Raw genomic sequence first — 17,777 nt, forward strand, 5'->3', positions numbered from 1 at the left:
ATATTGTGTGTGTGTGTGTAGCTGCAGTAACTAAGGAGGAAAGTGGGCACCAGTTTGTGTGTGAAGGGGCAGGAGGGAATAGGACTGCTGCATTACTGAACTGGGGCAGCCAGGCAAGGGCTCCAAACAATCGGAATGTGTTACCCCTGTGCACTGTTGCATGTCTTGCTATAACTGACAGATTATAATGTTTTTAAAAAAAAGGAGTACTTGTGGCACCTTAGAGACTAACCAATTTATTTGAGCATGAGCTTTCGTGAGCTACAGCTCACTTCATCAGATGTTTACCGTGGAAACTGCAGCAGACTTTATATACACACAGAAATCATGAAACAATACCTCCTCCCACCCCACTGTCCTGCTGGTAATAGCTTATCTAAAGTGATCAACAGGTGGGACATTTCCAGCACAAATCCAGGTTTTCTCACCCTCCACCCCCCCACACAAATTCACTCTCCTGCTGGTGCTAGCCCATCCAAAGTGACAACTCTTTACATAATCAAGTCGGGCTATTTCCTGCATAGATCAAATAGCCCGACTTGATTATGTAAAGAGTTGTCACTTTGGATGGGCTAGCACCAGCAGGAGAGTGAATTTGTGTGGGGGGGTGGAGGGTGAGAAAACCTGGATTTGTGCTGGAAATGTCCCACCTGTTGATCACTTTAGATAAGCTATTACCAGCAGGACAGTGGGGTGGGAGGAGGTATTGTTTCATGATTTCTGTGTGTATATAAAGTCTGCTGCAGTTTCCACGGTAAACATCTGATGAAGTGAGCTGTAGCTCACGAAAGCTCATGCTCAAATAAATTGGTTAGTCTCTAAGGTGCCACAAGTACTCCTTTTCTTTTTGCGAATACAGACTAACACGGCTGTTCCTCTGAAACCTGTCAATGTTTTTAAAGTGTAAAACTTGTTTTCTCGTGTGTGAATTCAGATTTGCAATCCCTAAGAGGTTGATTTAGGGGAGGAAGGCTGTTACAACTCACAAAACTGGTTTAATTGACTCACGTTGGTGAGAAAACACCCTTAAAAGCCAGGCTTTGCATTAAAAAAAACACAATGAAGACTCAATTATGGCGGAACATGCAATACAACACAGGTGTCACATTTTGGTCACACATTTTGATGACTTGTGTTACACACTGGATGTTTTGGAGGCTGAGTGGCATAAGATGCAAATGCTTCTATGTCAGGTTGATTAAAAATGGATGGTGGTTTGAAGCTGATGGAATGTTGGAATGGCACAGCAAGTCCTTGGGAGATGGATCCAGGGGCAGAGGGTAGATGTGATGGTCTAAGGTACATAGTAGCTTCTGCAGTTTATTAAACAGCTACACTACATTTGGATATATACACTTTTATTTTCAGTAGTTCTGCAGTTTATTAAACAGCACAAAGGATATATACACTTTTATTTTCAGTAGTTTGGTACAAGAGTGTGGGTTGCTGTCGAGGGATTGGGGAAGGACTAAAATCTTCCATTGTTGTATGCAGTGTAGTTATAGCCATGTTGGTCCCAGATATTAGAGAGCCAAGGTGACTGAGGTAATATCTTTTATTGGACCAACTTCTGTTGGGGAGAGAGCCAAGCTTTAAGAACTCCGTGTAAGCTTGTTTCTCACCAACAGAAGTTGGTGCAATAAAAGATATAATGTCACCCACCATGTCTCTCTACATTATAATCAGCATTCTCAAGCTTGGCTCTATTTATCCCTTTACTTTCCTAGTAAGACAGTATACATTTCATTTTACAGCCATCCAATTAATAGTACAACTATACTAAGAAGAGTCAGTGCCCGTTCTTGATATTAGCTGCCAGTTCTATATCTTAACTAAACTTGAGATGGTGTGTAGGATTTGTCAAGAGCTCAGTTCACTCAGACCTCAGTCACGCCGTGCATTCCAACTCACTTTTCCGCCTGAATCAGTGTCAAGGTTCTTGTTTGTTCTCCCCACAGTTCACATACAGCCAGCGTTTAAATTGGTTTTTTAAATGTTGGCAACAAAAGTCACATTATTCTTGGTGCTCTTGTTCCATTTATTTTGTAGAGTAACATGTCTTACAACATTCAGGTTAAACAGAAATGTCAACAGCCTAGCAGTCTAACTAGGGAAGGGTTGAACTGACTTGAATACAAGAAGAACCAAACTGACCCTTAGAAAATGGAACCTGGTGTTGATTAAAAAGGGTGGTTAACGTTTTTACTGGTTGTTTTCATTTTTGTGTTCCTTTACACTTCCTGCTTTTCCCTGGGATTCAAAGTGGAAATACCGCACAGGAAAAAAAAGTCAATATGTACCATGTCAGTGACATCCGAAACACCTGAAGGACAGTGTAAAAGAAGAAAATGTCTTTTCTCCTTTGAAATAAGGGGAAAGGGGAAAATAGATGTCAAAAGGTGGAAAATTCTACAAAGGAGGGCCCCAATCTGGCAAAGACTCATGCACATGCTTAACTTTACTACCATGAATAGCCCCATCAATTTCAATTGGACTACTTACAATAGTGAAGCTAAGCATGTATGTGTTTGCAAGATTGGGTTTAAGTGCACAATGCCTAAAGTAGTGAGCACTTGGAGACATAATTTGATATTAGGAAGATGAAACTTGTATCATTTGACGTTAGCTGAGGACCAATAATATTTGTTAACATTGTACTCGGATTTTTGCATGCTCCTATGATCTTTTATCTTGACATTCATGCTTCAAACTATTACAGTAGAACTTCAGTGTTACGAAAACCAGAGTTATGAACTTACTGGTCAACCACACACCTCATTTGGAAGCGGAAGTATGCAATCATGCAGCAGAGACCAAAAAAAAAAAGGAAATATTGTACAGTACTGTATTAAACTTAAACTACTGAAAAAATTAAGGGAATTAAAAAAAAAGACTTGACAAGGTAGGGAAACTGTTTCTGTGCTTGTTTCATTTAAATTAAGATGGTTAAAAGGCATTTTGCTTCTGCATAGTAAAATTTCAAAGCTGTATTAAGACAATGTTCAGTTATAAACTTTTGAAAGAACAATCCTAAAGTTCTGTTCAGTTACAAACATTTCAAAGTTACGAACAACCTCCATTCCCGAGCTGTTTGTAACTCTAAGGTTCTACTGTCATCTCTGAAGTTATTGTACCTTTAAAAACACAGTCTGCACATGAGGTTCAATGTCGCATACATACAGAGAAATCCTTCTAAGCAAAAAAGGATATACTTCTGGGAATGACTGTGTTATTGCAACATAATGAACTGGGATCCTGGGAATTTATTACACATGCATCTCTCCTGAATGCTGCTATTGTCCTCCCTGAAAGAATTTGCAGAATCAGTTAATCTTTTGTTTCCTGACTCCTCAGTTAAAGCATTTTATGAAGCATTTATTTTAATCCATTATTTCCTTAATTGCAGCACATTAAGATACAGTACACCTTACAGGCATTGCTGACTGGGTAGGAGGGTCATTGACCTTGAAGCATGCTTTAATCTATATTTCTCTGGCCTGGTTTCTGAGAATGATGATTTCATTCTTCTTTTAGCCTTCTCTTTGCCATCATCGTTTAAGAGATGATATCTTATTCATCATAAGGAGAGGAAAGATGGATGATTTCTGGTACATCCATCCTTAGCAAGAGCAAATTTATTCTCCACAGGGAAAATATCACTTTCTGATTTAAAACAATGCAGTGGATCGCTAGTCTGACCCCGTTGACTCAAAATGTTGTAGTTGTTCTAAAGAGGGGAAAGGGAATCACTCCATGATTTTGTCAGGTCTTATTGAAATGAGTATTAAGATAGGTTTGTTGCCAAGGAAACACAAAAGAGCTTATTTAATTGGTTGTCATTCATAAATTATGATCTTCTCACTAGGAAGAGAAGAAGAGGGTTCTGTTAGCAGAATTTGTTAAGAAGCAAACAAACAAACTGATTAAAATAAGCTGGTGATGGGGGAGAAGGGGTGCTTCAAAAAAGGATTAAAAATTTATGAAATATACAGGGCTCCTTGTTAGCTAACATTGGGCCTGCGTTCTCCACTCCACTACATTGGCATAAAGCCACTGAAGTTACCTGTGTCATTATAGTGTAACTTAGGTGGAGAGCTACTGTTTTCTTTTAAGATCTAGTAAACAGAACCACACACCCCTGCCTAGAAAATAATTCTGTTAACAACATTAAGCTCAAAATAAACGTTGTCTACACGATGTTGCTGCCTAATAAAGGAAAGCTGAATCTCGAACGAAAATGCTGTGACTTCCTAAAATGAACATGAAGAGAAAAGCTGTAATGTGACTGATGCTAACCTGAGTGGTTTGGATGGTGATGGTGCTTCATCTGATTTTATAACTCCTGGATATAAATAGCTGGGTTTGTAGGACAGTGGCTTGAAAATCAATGTCATGATTTCCTCTTGAGTGTTTCTTCTTAAAATTGGTATACAATTTTGTTGTGTAACTGTCATGAGGAAATGTTTGCAGTGCTATTGTAGCTGTGTTGGTCCCAAGACATGAGAAGGACAAGGTAGGTGAGGTAATATTTTTTTATTGGACCAACTTCTGTTGGTGGAAGGGATAAGCTTTCGAGCTTCCCTGAGCTCTTCCTCAGGTCTGGAGAAGATAACCAGAGTGTTCAAACTAAATGTAAGGCGGGACAGTGTTAAGCATATGGGGTTCATACATGCTGTTGGAGATCACTCAAAATGAAGTGTGCAGTCAAGGATTAACAGGTGGTACGGCGTGTTACAAATTATTGTAATGAGCCATAAAGCCAGTGTCTCTGTTAAGTCCATGGTTTTTAGTGTTCAGCAGAGTTATGAATTTAAGTTCCCCAGAGCTGTCTTTTGGAGGCGTTGTGCAGGTTTCCATGGAGGACAAGGACTGAGAGGTCAGATGCGGAGTAATCACTCTGTGAAAAGCATTTGCCCATGGATAGAGCTTTTAGTCTTTTATCAGTTTCCTGTGTGAATTCACTTGAGAGCATAGTGATTGTCTGGTTTCACGCACATACTTGTTGTTGGGGCACTTGAGTTACTGCATAAGTTACTCCAGGGGTTCTCAACCTGTTTCTTTCCGAGGCCCCCCCGAACATGCTATAAAAACTCCACCTGTGCCACAATAACTGATTTTCTGTATATAAAAGTCAGGGCTGGCGTTAGGGGGGCTGGGCAAGCTGGGCAATTGCCTGGGGCCCCCGTGAAGTTACATTGCTCAGGCTTCAGCTCCGGGTGGCAGGGATCAGGGCCCTGGGCTTCAGCCCCATACAATGGAACTTCAGCTTTCTGCCCTTGGCCCCAGCAAGTCTAATGCTGGCCCTGCTTGGCGGCCCCCCGAAACCTGTTTGCGGCCCCCCCCAGGGGCCCCAAACCCCTGATTGAGAACCACTGAGGTTGTGATAGGCATGTGTAGGACTTATGGAGCTTGAAAGGTGTGTTGGGGGCGGGGGTATTGATCATCATAGGAAAGGAAATATCAAATTGTGATAGCATTGCTCTTATCTATCAGTGAAACTTTTTATGCTAGCAGACTGTGGATTTTTCCTAGTTGTCCATATTTTTAAATAGAGATAGTCTACACCTGTCTGATGTCTGAGTGATTTAAAAAAATCTATGAAATGTATTTTGATCTTGTTTTTAGTATAGGCTTCTATTTGCCGGTGATTGAGTAAGCATTAAAGTACTATTTTTCTCAAACTCAAAGAAAGTTTAAAAAAAAATCCACTCCGTATGGACATCTTTCAGGTGCTTGTGGAGTGCTACATCCATTGGAAGTGCTGGCCACATTAAAAGTCACCAGCTGCCTGTGCCACTGGATGTAAACCATAGAAGTTATGGATTCTGCGGCACCATCCACCTGATTTAATTATCAAACTTTAGTCTATCATGAAGTCATGAAAGTCTGTTTTATTTGAATAACTATTAGATCACTTTCTGGAGATATCCGTATCCATTGACACAGCACCTGTAACATGCACGTTTGTAATACACCCATGTTGCTTCTTCCCTCCCAGCTACAGATTTATAGCATCCTCATATCAATATCCATCTCTCTTGGAGATTCAATAATAATAGATCAGGATTTTTGGTATGACTGGCCCTGAAGCAGGGAAAGAAAGAAATACAGGTGATAATTAACAGTGTCTGCCATTACCTCATTTTCAGCAAATCTACAGCACGCTTAAACAGGGCACAGACATTCATGTACCATGACTTAGAGACATCTAGTAACACAATCTCAATAATGTTAGACCCAGAAGTTGAGTGAAAGTCAAACTGTAAACAAAGGAAAGCTGTGAAGCAAGAGCAGGACCCATAAGACTTCAATTAGAAGTGAATCAATGATTTGTCCTTCCAGTTCTGTTGATGGTTCCAGGGATATGATGATCCTCTGACTTGAAAAGGCTGAATCATGACAGTGTGACTCTAATGCAATGCCATCATCAGCATGTGGTAAAGGTTTGGGAATGATAAGTGCCAGCCAATAAGGTGTTGGGATCTCTCAGCTCGTGCTGATTTCAACAAGAACTGATGGCATGCCCAGCCATACAGGATTGAGGCTTGAGAGCCTGATCCAGCACTCACGGAAATCAATGGGTGTTCTTCTGTTGACAGACAGATCAACCTCTCAATAAGCTGGCCACACATGCACGACACAGGTGGCTATAACCAAACAGAAAATTCTCTTTTAAAGAATACTGACTCTCTTTTCTAGAACTGTGAGAAACTGGCTATCTCCTCTCAGTGAATAAGCTTGTGAGACTCATAAGTCTTTTGGAAAGCTTAATTAAAGTCAAATAAAAAGGTGGTGTGAAGGCATGCACTCACTCTAGTAGAGAGGAGACTAATAAGCTGTTCTGGGCTGGTTTAGCACTAATCAGGCACAGCTGTAAGGCTTGCATGTTCTGGAGGGCGGAGAGCTTAAAGAGGGACACCTGAGGAGGGTGGGGGTTGAATTGGAAGACTTCTGTACTGCAGGGACTGCTGACCCCCCACAGCCAGATTAGCTAAGATGGGAGACAGTTGCAGGCCTTGCTGCCTCTGAAATGTTATAAAGCAGGTACCCAGGAGGATAAAGTATAAAGGAGATAAGCCCTAATAAAAGACACTGTACTAGCTGATAAGCCAAGCCCTAAATGGGTAACCCCAAAAGACTGCCTGAGGGACAGATCACCTTTGCCTTTCTTTTGCTCTGATTTTCCCCTCCTCTCAAGGGAAAGAGAGAGACTAGGATCTTTCTTTTTTTTCTTTTGTTTGGAAAACCCCTTGTGCCCTACAAACAGGGGATAGACGTTACAAACAACCTGAATCGGGTTGGTAGGGACTCAGGGGAGCCCCAACCCTCGCAGGTGGGAAAACACACTTGAAAGAAAAACAAAGAGCAGTTAAAAGCAGAACAGTGCGGGGAAATGGTGGTTAGTTGTTTCTTTAGCCTTTCTTGGTAATGAATCCCCTTCTTTTGACTGTTGGTGTCTTTTTGCAACAGAGTTTACAAAATAGCATTATAAACAGCAGCTGTTACATATCTTAGAGAACACAGAATATTCTGAGAAAAGGAACCTAAACAGTGAGAGAATCCATGAATGTTAAGGGGAGGAGGCAACCTGCAATTTAAACTCTGATCCTACTAACAGGAAATTGATTGTGAAACTTCCTTACACTTAGAAAAGGTGTTGTGGTAAGTGTACACACTGTCTCTAGATTCTGAGTTCCTCAGGGCAGGGATTGTACCTACTCTCTGTTTGAAAGTGCTGACCACATCTTGGTAGTGACCAAAAACAAATAATGATGGTAATGCCCATTTTAGACTGTCCAGGACTCTGGAGAGTAGAAAGATGTGGGGGGTGTGGTGCAAGCAGATGCCTGAATGTGTGGGTTCTGTTCCCATCTCTGCAAGAGACTGGTCCCTGTGTAAGTCACTTACCTTTTCTGTGCCTCTGTTCTCTCAGTTAATAGTCAGCTAAAAAAGTCTGGTCTCAAAAATTGAAGTTGATTGTAGATGTTTTTCATTCATAATGTAGTTAGAACAGTCCTACTGATAAAGTACTGTACTTGGGATCCAGTCCTCCAGTCCTGGGGGATGCATGTAGTATATTATTGGAGCCTAACAAATATTAGGCTTGTGTTTTCAGTGGGATTACTTGGATGAATAAAAGCTGCAGGACTGGGGCCTTATTTTGCAATATGCAGGGAGGGGGAAAAAGTCTTGCAGAAAACAGTTGTGGCTCATGAACATTTAATATTTTTATAAAAACAAAGTATAGAATATTAAAGATTGTTTTTGTCAAACGAGAGCTTTTAAATGGAATGGAAGCACATACAAGCCAGTATCTTAACTAGATAAATTGCTATTTTGTATATTGTCATGCAGCTTTAAAATGACCAAAGCAATTAAAATAAATATGTTCCAAAGAAAATCAATCATTTTATTATGAAAATTTTGTGAGACAAATTTCAGCCTGGAAAGAATGTTTTACATACAAATTATAAACCCTTGATAAGCAGTGTTTAGTGAGTGTCTGCATTACCATTATAAAGGGCAGTGAAGCTATGGGCACTGCTACAGTAATCAAAACCAATTAAGAAAATTGTGCCTTCTTAAAATAATCCATTATGCGTTTACCTCCATTAGAACTACCAGGCCTCGCATGGAGATATAAACATCCTAAGAGACACCAATATTCATTTTAATATATCATCGTTGCAGTTGTTGGTGTCCTCTCATATCTGAGGACCTCTGAAAAATAACCCACGTTATGATGGGTGAGTGTGTAAAGTTCTGAATAGGATCATGCTTCTCGGAAAGGGCTTTGTTTTGATTAATCTAAAAATGAGTTTTCCAGCAGGTGACAGAAATATCCAGTTTGGTAGGTAACATGTTCTAGCCAGTGGAAAACCAGAGGAGAACTCAGCAAGGATTTTTTTTTCTAGGAGGGCAACTACTTACTTTTTCTGACTATCAAGGGCCTCTTAACTTTATTGTGGCCATACTGCATAGTGCAATGGATTTCTGGCTAGAAAATCTTGGGGTGCCAGTGGGTTATGAGGTATTGCTGCTTTTAGTGCTGCAGCATATTGCATTTAATAATAGTTGGCACTTCTAGGGTGCAGTTTTTCAAAACTGCTCAGTGTTAACAATATTATCATTAACTCAAATGGGAGCACAGTTAGGCTGATTCTGAGTTTCACACCCACAGTGTGCCTTTTATCGCTGAATTTCAAACATTAATGACATCTCACCGCATCTATTTGGGGTAGATGATATTAGACTCATTTTACAGGAGAAATTGAGAAACAGAGGCAAAGGATCTGGTTCAAAGCCCTCTGAAGTCACTTATTCACTTTCTGTACACCAGTCATGATTGTATAGACCTCTATAATATTCCCCTTTAGTCTGCTCTTTTTTTTTTTTTTTAGCTGAACAGTCTCTCTTTTAAATCTGTCCTCATATGGAAGCTGTTCTATATCCCTAATTATTTTTGTTGCCCTTCTCTATATCTTTTCCAATTCTTGTATATCTCTTTTGCGATGGGGTTACCAGAACTGCATGCAGTTCAAGGTGTGGGCACACCATGGATTTATATAGTGGCATTATGATATTTTGTTTTATTATCTATTCCTTTTCTAATGGTTACTAACATTGTTAGCTTTTTCAACGGCTGCTGCACGCTGCAAATTCATATTTTGGTGATGGGTGACCTCTGGCAAAGGGCTGGATCTTGCATTATATCCTGATGGTGTTTGGTTATGTTTGTTTTTTTTTGTAACACTTGTGGAAGAGAATTCCATGCTCTGGATTCTTTGTGCCAGGTGGCATGGATCTTCTTTCTCAGCAATAATGGCTAGAGTTCTTGGAAGTAAATATCTTGCCCTGTTTTATCCCAAAACATTTGAAGCCTCTGTTATGACATAACACCATATAAAACTGCCCCAGCATTGTAAAACTTATTTGTATATGATAGGAACAGGCTATGAGGTGCATCCAAGTACCATTTTGATTCTTTCGTTTAAGACCTGTCAGTTTTTTTCTTCTCACGTAAAATCAGTTTGACAGACGTTCACGCAGATCTCATATTCATTAGAAAGTCATTACATCTCCTAAAGGGGTGTTTATGGATATGAGCACCATATATTTAGGGCTGTCAAGACAAATTGACCAAACTGCTTCTGTTTAACTGCCCCGTGAGTGTGGTAGGACTATGACAAAACTGAGTGCCTGGTATTCCTCTAAATCTAATGTAAGAAATGATTAGAAAAAGCATCTATAGCGATAATCAAATTGAGCCCTAAATGAGATTTGCAGCTCAGACATCAAAGCAATTAAATTAACATACCAAAGCATTTTTCATAAATTTTCCAATTAGAGGTTATATAAATAGTATTCTACAGTGGACATCCTACTGGACAGCTGTGTGTGGATGCGGCACCTTGCATAACTATAGCCAAGTGTAGACTGATTTTTGTGGACTGTTCTCCTAGAAAATCTAGGGTGTTGTGCTCTTCACTGCTCAGTTTGGCCTACCAGATACATCAAGTGGAATCTTGTCTTTCTGTGAAAGAGATTCATGAGATATAGAGGAAGGTCAAATTGCATTTACAGGTATCTCGGTTCTGTTTTTTCCTTACTAATGCTCATCTTCTGATCTTGAGCTAAATATACAAGGTCAAATACTCTTCTGCATCAGGACAGCTTTGTGCTGCCTGAGCTGGCCCCAGGAAGATCTCTCTTATGTAGTGGGATTCTCAGGTTAGTTACTCCTAAGTCATGCAGATGGCATAGTCAGGAGAAAGAGGACATGGCTGGGCTGTCCCTCTGCCCTGGCAATCCTGAGCTACAGCTCTCTGGGGCTGTAGGCAGCTGTAAAATTTTATTCCTACATGCTTGTATGCAAACACTTTTTACCTTGTATTTAGTTGTAATTTTTTTCTTTGGCTGCTGTTTTTGGTTTAATTCCTTTGTTTTTTTTAATCTTTGTTTTTGGTTTAATTCCTCAAGATCCTTGTTCTCTTCGGCTGTATTAGTCTTGTTTTCTAGGGAAAGTTATGCTCTGCTCACAAAGGCAACCCTTTCCCTTGCTTCATGTGGAGGTTGTCTTCCCTCGGACTGGTGCAATTTAACCTGAGAATGGGTGTCAGTCAGGGCTGGCGTCAGACTTGCTGAGGCCCAGGGTAGAAACTAAGGAGTGGGCTCCCACCCTGCTGTGGCCATGTGGGGCTGAAGCCCAAGCCTGAGCTGTACTTCACAGTTTAAAAACCTCTGCTTAAGTGTGATTTATTTCCATTTTTAGAGATTAAATTACTGTAATACTCGGTTACATTTACCCACAGTGACTCTGTATGTTTGGAGTAACTTAGCTTCGTGGGTGCCCCTGTGGCATGGGGCCCAGGGAAATTGCCCTGCTTGCTGCCCTGTAACACTGGTCCTGGTGCCAGTAGCATGGGCCGGATCGTGCAAAATCTTACTGAGATGAGCAGTCCCATTGACTTCAATAGAGCTATCTGCCTGGGTAAGGGCTTGTAGGATTGGTCTTCAGGGTGTTCTTTCATATCTGAATAATGCCATGGCTTTACAAATTCACCTGCAGTACCAGAGAGATTTTTTGAATAATCTCCCTGCTGTGGATCTTGGAGGTCACATCCCTCATATTTCAGGCACACCCGGATCCTGGGATGCTGTCTAGCTTTGGGATTACAAATGATGCACCCATTGCAGAGTCTGTGTTCATTTCTCCTCCAGCTCATGGTTGGTTAGCACGACATTTAGCCCTCCCCTAATTGCAGAAAAAGGGAAATCTATTTTATGCTCTTGGTTTTCTCCAAACAAACTACCTAATCTCTCTCTCTCTCTGGTTTAAGACCTGAGTACAAAACCTAATGGAAATGATAGTCTGAAACAATTATAGTCACCCTTTGGGCATAGAGTGGCTCCAGTCTTGCTCCCAGGAATTTTTCAGATGGATGTTTTCAGCAAAAATAATATACTCAAGAATGCTCAACTCAGTGACACCTGATATTTGGGGGTGATGTAGCACTTCTGACTCTGACAGGACAAAACATTTAAAACAACCTTGCAAATTGAAACAAACTTTTCTGGTGCTTGCCCATGGCATTAGAACACTCATAGACTCCAATCACTTCAGGTATGTGCTAGGGAGGTTTTAATTTATCGCTGCTGTTAATGCAATGACTCCTATTCTGGGCTGCCACTTATTTCTGTTCTTCACCTCTTTTCCCTCATGCTGAGACCACAACATCATTACTGATTTGTTGGTACCCTAGAGTACTTTTACATTACATGTTCCTCTCTGAATTAGAAGGAGAAACTCCAGTAATTCAGCTAACCCTGACATTTTGCTATACCTATTATTCAATGTTTTTATTTAGTACATAGCAATGTTGGTGCTTAATATTTTAAATTTTATTGTGACTTGTATGAGGACAAACAGTAAATAAGTTAGACCTAGAATTCTCTTCCCCTGGCTTGCAGGCCCAGCCCTAACCCAGTAGAACACAGCGCCTCTCAGTACCCATTGTCATGGAAAAGAGTCCTCAATCCAAATCACAATAACTTGGCTGGTTCTAATGCTCTCCAAGAGTCAGAAAATAGACGCTTGAACATTATGCCATGTGGCCATGGTATTTAAGTGCTATGAAAGTGGCGATGCTGAATCTTACTGTGATGGGATGGCTGACCCTTACTCGTAGGTAAGGGGTTAAAGCCACCCTGGGGAGGTTGCGTGGGAGGCAGCCAATGAGGAAAGGGCTTATAGTGCCAGCCAATCAGGAGAAACTTTATTGGAACAGCCAATCAGGGCCAGGCTGGCCCATATAAGGAGGACTGCTCAACAGAGCAGGGGCAGTCTCTTCCTGGAGTACAAAGGAGAAGGACTGGCTGTCTTAGATAGAGCAGTGCTGGGCAGGGTCAGGGGAGCAATAGGGAGCACCAGCCCGAGGACTGCCAGACTGAAGCCCCTGATAAAAAGGGCCGGGAAGGTGCTAGGGCTACAGGGAAATGGCTCAGGGAAATACGCAGCGGGAGTAGGAGGAGCAGCAGCACATGGCTGCTGGCTATAGGGTCCTTGGGTCAGGGCTTGAAGTAGCCGGTGAGACTGTCCCCCCCCCCCCCACTTTCCCCACACTTGCCTTAGAGGGGGTGGCCAGTATTCGGAGTGCAGTACCCCTTGAGGTGAGGGGCTAGACCGAAGGCTGCAGGAGACCACAGCAGCAAGTGAATGGACTAGACAGCTGGTTCCCCTGGAAGTGGGGAGAAAACAGAGTGGGGCGCAGCCAGAGGGCTGTGCACAGAAGAGGATACTGCGGTCTGTGGAGTGACATGGGTTTTAGCCCTTGTCTACGCTCTGGGGTTAGGTCGAATTTAGCCACGTTAGGTCGATTTTAAAATGACAGCGTCCACACAACCAACCCCGTTCTGTCGACCTAAAGGGCTCTTAAAATTGACTTCTGTATTCCTCCCCAGTGAGGGGAGTAGCACTAAAATCGACCTTGCTGGGTCAAATTTGGGTTAATGCAGACGCTATTTGGTGGTATTGGCCTCCGGGAGCTATCCCAGAGTGCTCCAATGTGACTGCTCTGGACAGCACTTTGAACTCTGATGAGGTACACAGGAAAAGCCCTGGGCAATTTTGCATTTCATTTCCTGTTTGGTCAGTGTGGCAAGCTCAGCAGCACAGGTGACCATGCAGTCCCCCCAGAATCGCAAACGAGCGGGACCAAAAGGGAGACACTGGATCTGATTGCTGTATGGGGAGAAGAATCTGTGCAGGCAGAACTCCGAGCAAAAAGAAGAAATGCCAATATATGTGCCAAAATTGCACAGGGCATGGTGGAGAGTGGCTACACCAGGGACACACAGCAGTGCCATGTGAAAGTTAAGGAGCTTAGGCAAGCCTACCAAAAGACAAAGGAGGCAAATGGTCGCTCCGGGTCAGAGCCCCATACATGCTGCTTCTATGATCAGCTACATGCCATTCTAGGGGGGGACCCTACCACTACCCCACCACTGTCCGTGGACACCTACAATGGGGGGAGTCTGACGCAACAGGGAGGAGGATTTTGTGGATGAGGAAGAGGAGGAGAATGTATAGCAGATAAGCAGTGAATCTGTTCTTCCTGGCAGCCAGGACCTTTTCATCACCCTGGACCCAATACCCTCTGAAGGCGGGATCCCTGACCCTGAAGCTGGAGAAGGCAGCTCTGGTGAGTGCACATTTGTAACTACAGTACAGGGTTTAAAAGCAATAGTGTTTAATGTTTGATTTGCCCTGAAGAATTGGGATGCATTTGCGGCCAGTACAGCTACTGGAAAAGTCTGTTCACGTGTCTGGGGATGGAGTGGGAATTCTCCAGGGACATCTCCATGAAGTTCTTCTGGAGGTACTCTGAAAGCCTTTGCAGAAGGTTTCTGGGAGGGGCTGCCTTATTTCATCCTCCACAGTAGGACACTTTACTATGCCAAGCCAGTAGCAAGTAGTCGGGAATCATTGCAACACAAAGCATGGCAGTGAATGGTCCTGAGTTTTAGTTGCATTTAAGCAACATTCAGTCTTATCTTTCTGTGTTAGCCTCAGGAGAGTGATATCATTCATGGTCACCTGTTTGAAATAGGGGAATTTTTGTAAGGGAACAGTAAAAGGACCCCATTCATGCTGGGTGGTTTGTGCTTGGCTAAAATGGATCATCCCCGACAATAGCCAGCAGTGGGAGGAGGCGGGAAGGGATCATCCCAAATAACCATGCGGCGGGGTGAGGCTCCGGGCACCCAGCCACTCCACTCCAGAGGATGGCCCAAGCAACAGAAGGCTGTCATTCAAACAGTTTTGATTTGTAGTGTGGCTACAATAAGCAATGTGGCCTTGTTCTTCCCTCCTCCCCCACCCCACCCAAGCTACCTTGTCAGTTATCTCACTTTTTTTAATTAATAAAGAATGTATGGTTTCAAAACAATAGTTACTTTATTTCCTTTGCCAGCTGTGATCAAAGGGGGGGAGGGTGGTTGGCTTACAGGGAATTAAAATCAACAAAGGGGGTGGGTTTGCAGCAAGGAGAAAAACACACAACGGTCACACTGTAGCCTGGCCAGTCATGAAACTGGTTTTCAAAGCCTCTGATGCGCAGCGCGCCTAGCTGTGCTCTTGTAATCGCCCTGGTGTCTGGCTGCTTAAAATCGGCCGCCAGGCGATTTGCCTCAACCGCCCACCCTGCCAAAAAATCTCCCCCTTACTCTCACAGATATTATGGAGCACACAGCAAGCAGCAATAACAATGGGAATGTTGGTTGCACTGAGGTCTAACCTAGTCAGCAAACTGCGCCAGCGAGCTTTTTAAACATCCAAAGGCACATTCTACCCCCATTCTGCACTTGCTCAGCCTATAGTTGAACTACTCCTTACTACTGTCCAGGCTGCCTGTGTACAGCTTCATGAGCCATGGGAGCAAGGTGTAGGCTGGGTCCCCAAGGGTAACTATTGGCATTTCAACATCCCCAACAGTAATTTTGTGGTCTGGGAAGTAAGTCACATCTTGCAGCTGCTCTAATAGCTCGGAGTTCCTAAAGATGTGAGCGTCATGCACCTTTTCCGGCCATCCCACGTTGATGTTGGTGAAACGTCCCTTGTGATCCACCAGTGCTTGCAGTACCATTGAGAAGTACCCCTTGCGGTTTATATACTAGTTGGCAAGGTGGTTCGGTGCCAAGATAGGGATATGCGTTCTGTCTATCGCCCCACCACAGTTAGTGAATCCCATTGCAGCAAAGCCATCCACTATGACCTGCATGTTTCCCAGAGTCCCTACCCTTGATAGCAGAATGTCTGTGATTGCCTTGGCTACTTAGATCACAGCAGTCCCCACAGTAGACTTGCCCACTCCAAATTGATTCCCGACTGACCGGTAGCAGTCAGGCTTTGCAAGCTTCCATAGGGCTATTGCCACTCGCTTCTCAACTATCAGGGCAGCTCTCATCTTGGTATTCCTGCGCTTCAGGGCGGGGAAAAGTAACTCTCAAAGTTCAAGGAAAATTTTTGCAGGCACTGTGAATCATCCCATGCCCGCAACACTTGGTGGTCCCACCACTCTCTGCTTGTTGGCCGGGCCCAGAATCGGCATTCCACTGTATCAACCAGCCCCACTGCTGCCATGATGTCCCAATTTCCACAGTCCGTGCTTTCAGGAATGTCTGTGTTTATGTCCTCATCACAATCGTCCTTGTGCTGGTGTCTCTTAGCTCGGTTCTGCACATAAACTCCAGGATAATGCGCGAGGTATTTACAATGCTCACAACAGCAGCGGTGAGCTGAGCGGGCTCCATGATTGCCGTGGTATAGCGTCTGCACGGGTAACCCAGGAAAAAAGGCGCGAAAGGATTATCTGCCATTGCTTGCACGGTGGGAGGGAGGGGCGACTGATGACATGTACTCAAAACCACCCGCGACAATGTTTTTGCCCCATCAGGCATTGGGAGCTTAACCCAAAATTCCAATGGGCAGCAGAGACTGCGGGAACTGTGGGATAGCTACCCACAGTGCACCACTCCGTAAGTCGATGCTAGCCATGGTAGTGAGGACACACTCTGCCACCTTAATGCGCTTAGTGGGGACATAAGCAATTAACTGTATAAAATTGATTTCTAAAAATAGACTTCTATAAAATCGACCTAATTTTGTAGTGCAGACATACCCTTACAGGTGGAGACACCACCTGAGGAGGGCATAGTGGCAACCCCCTGAGCTAATTCCCAGGGTGGCCAGCAGGGGGCACTGTGGGGGTGAGTCGTGCCCTGTCACACTTACCCATCATACCAATGTTTTTGTATTATGTATTGCAACCCTTTTGTGAACTGAAGTTCCCACAGCAATAAATAATGCATTCAGTGAAAGCTTAAAGGCCTCACTACGTAATTCTCCACATTTTACTTTCAACCATCTGCTAAACTCTACTCCTCCTGAGATTTGGCCCCAACCGTGTTGCTAAGATATACAATTTAAGTTTTTGAATATTTGTCAAAAATATTCAGTGTTTTCTGCCTTGAATATTTAACTACTGTGGTAGTGAGACTAGAGCAAAAACTTTAATTAAAAATGTGGGAATGCTTGCTTTGTGATTACGATGCAGAGTTGATGGCTAATTTGGTGATCAGTGTTTATTTGCATACATAGTCACATACTGGGCCATATGTACAGCTCAGGCCTGGGATAGGGAATGGGAAAGTGGCTGTTAGCCACCTTTATGCCTCTCTGATCCTGGTCAATCAAGGTGTGGCTGGTCCCCAAGTACAGTGTAAACTGTAAAGAACCCTGAGGGCTGCTCTAAATGATACAAAGTTGCTCTTGGCCCCAGGAGCCCAAATGCAGCTGGGGATTGCCAAAGCTTAGAGAGATTCTGGCCATGCACCCCTGTGCCAAAGGGATGATGTAAAACTATTATGGCAACTCTGTGCCACCTGGCAATTCCTCTTATGCAAGGGATGTCCTGAGGGGCCAGTTAAAAAGTTTTCTGACGGGAGGATGGCACTTCCAATCCTGTACAAACTATTGGCTAATAAAAAAACACTATTTTCTAGTACTGAGCTGGTTCAAAGTAAATAGCTAACCTTACACACAAGCTTTCCCATCGCTGTCAGTGGATATGCTCTGATCAGTAAGGGTTTGCAGGAGTGGACCCTAGAGCAATGTATACTTGTAAGTGGATTGATGTACAGTTCTATGGATTTAGATGCAGGGTTCTGGTTGATTTCGCACTTCTAGTCTAAGTGCTTTGTAAAAAACATATCAGGAA

The 17,777-nt window shown here is 43.0% G+C and overlaps 1 protein-coding gene across 1 annotated transcript in view; it reads right to left on the reverse strand.

The window, feature by feature from the left end:
* BEAN1 (brain expressed associated with NEDD4 1) overlaps positions 1 to 17,777 on the reverse strand; it is a 119,311-nt gene that overhangs the window by 14,360 nt on the left and 87,174 nt on the right.

Source organism: Lepidochelys kempii, chromosome 12 (genome assembly GCF_965140285.1).
Source record: "Lepidochelys kempii isolate rLepKem1 chromosome 12, rLepKem1.hap1, whole genome shotgun sequence".
In the NCBI taxonomy this organism is placed as follows: Eukaryota; Metazoa; Chordata; order Testudines; family Cheloniidae; genus Lepidochelys; species Lepidochelys kempii.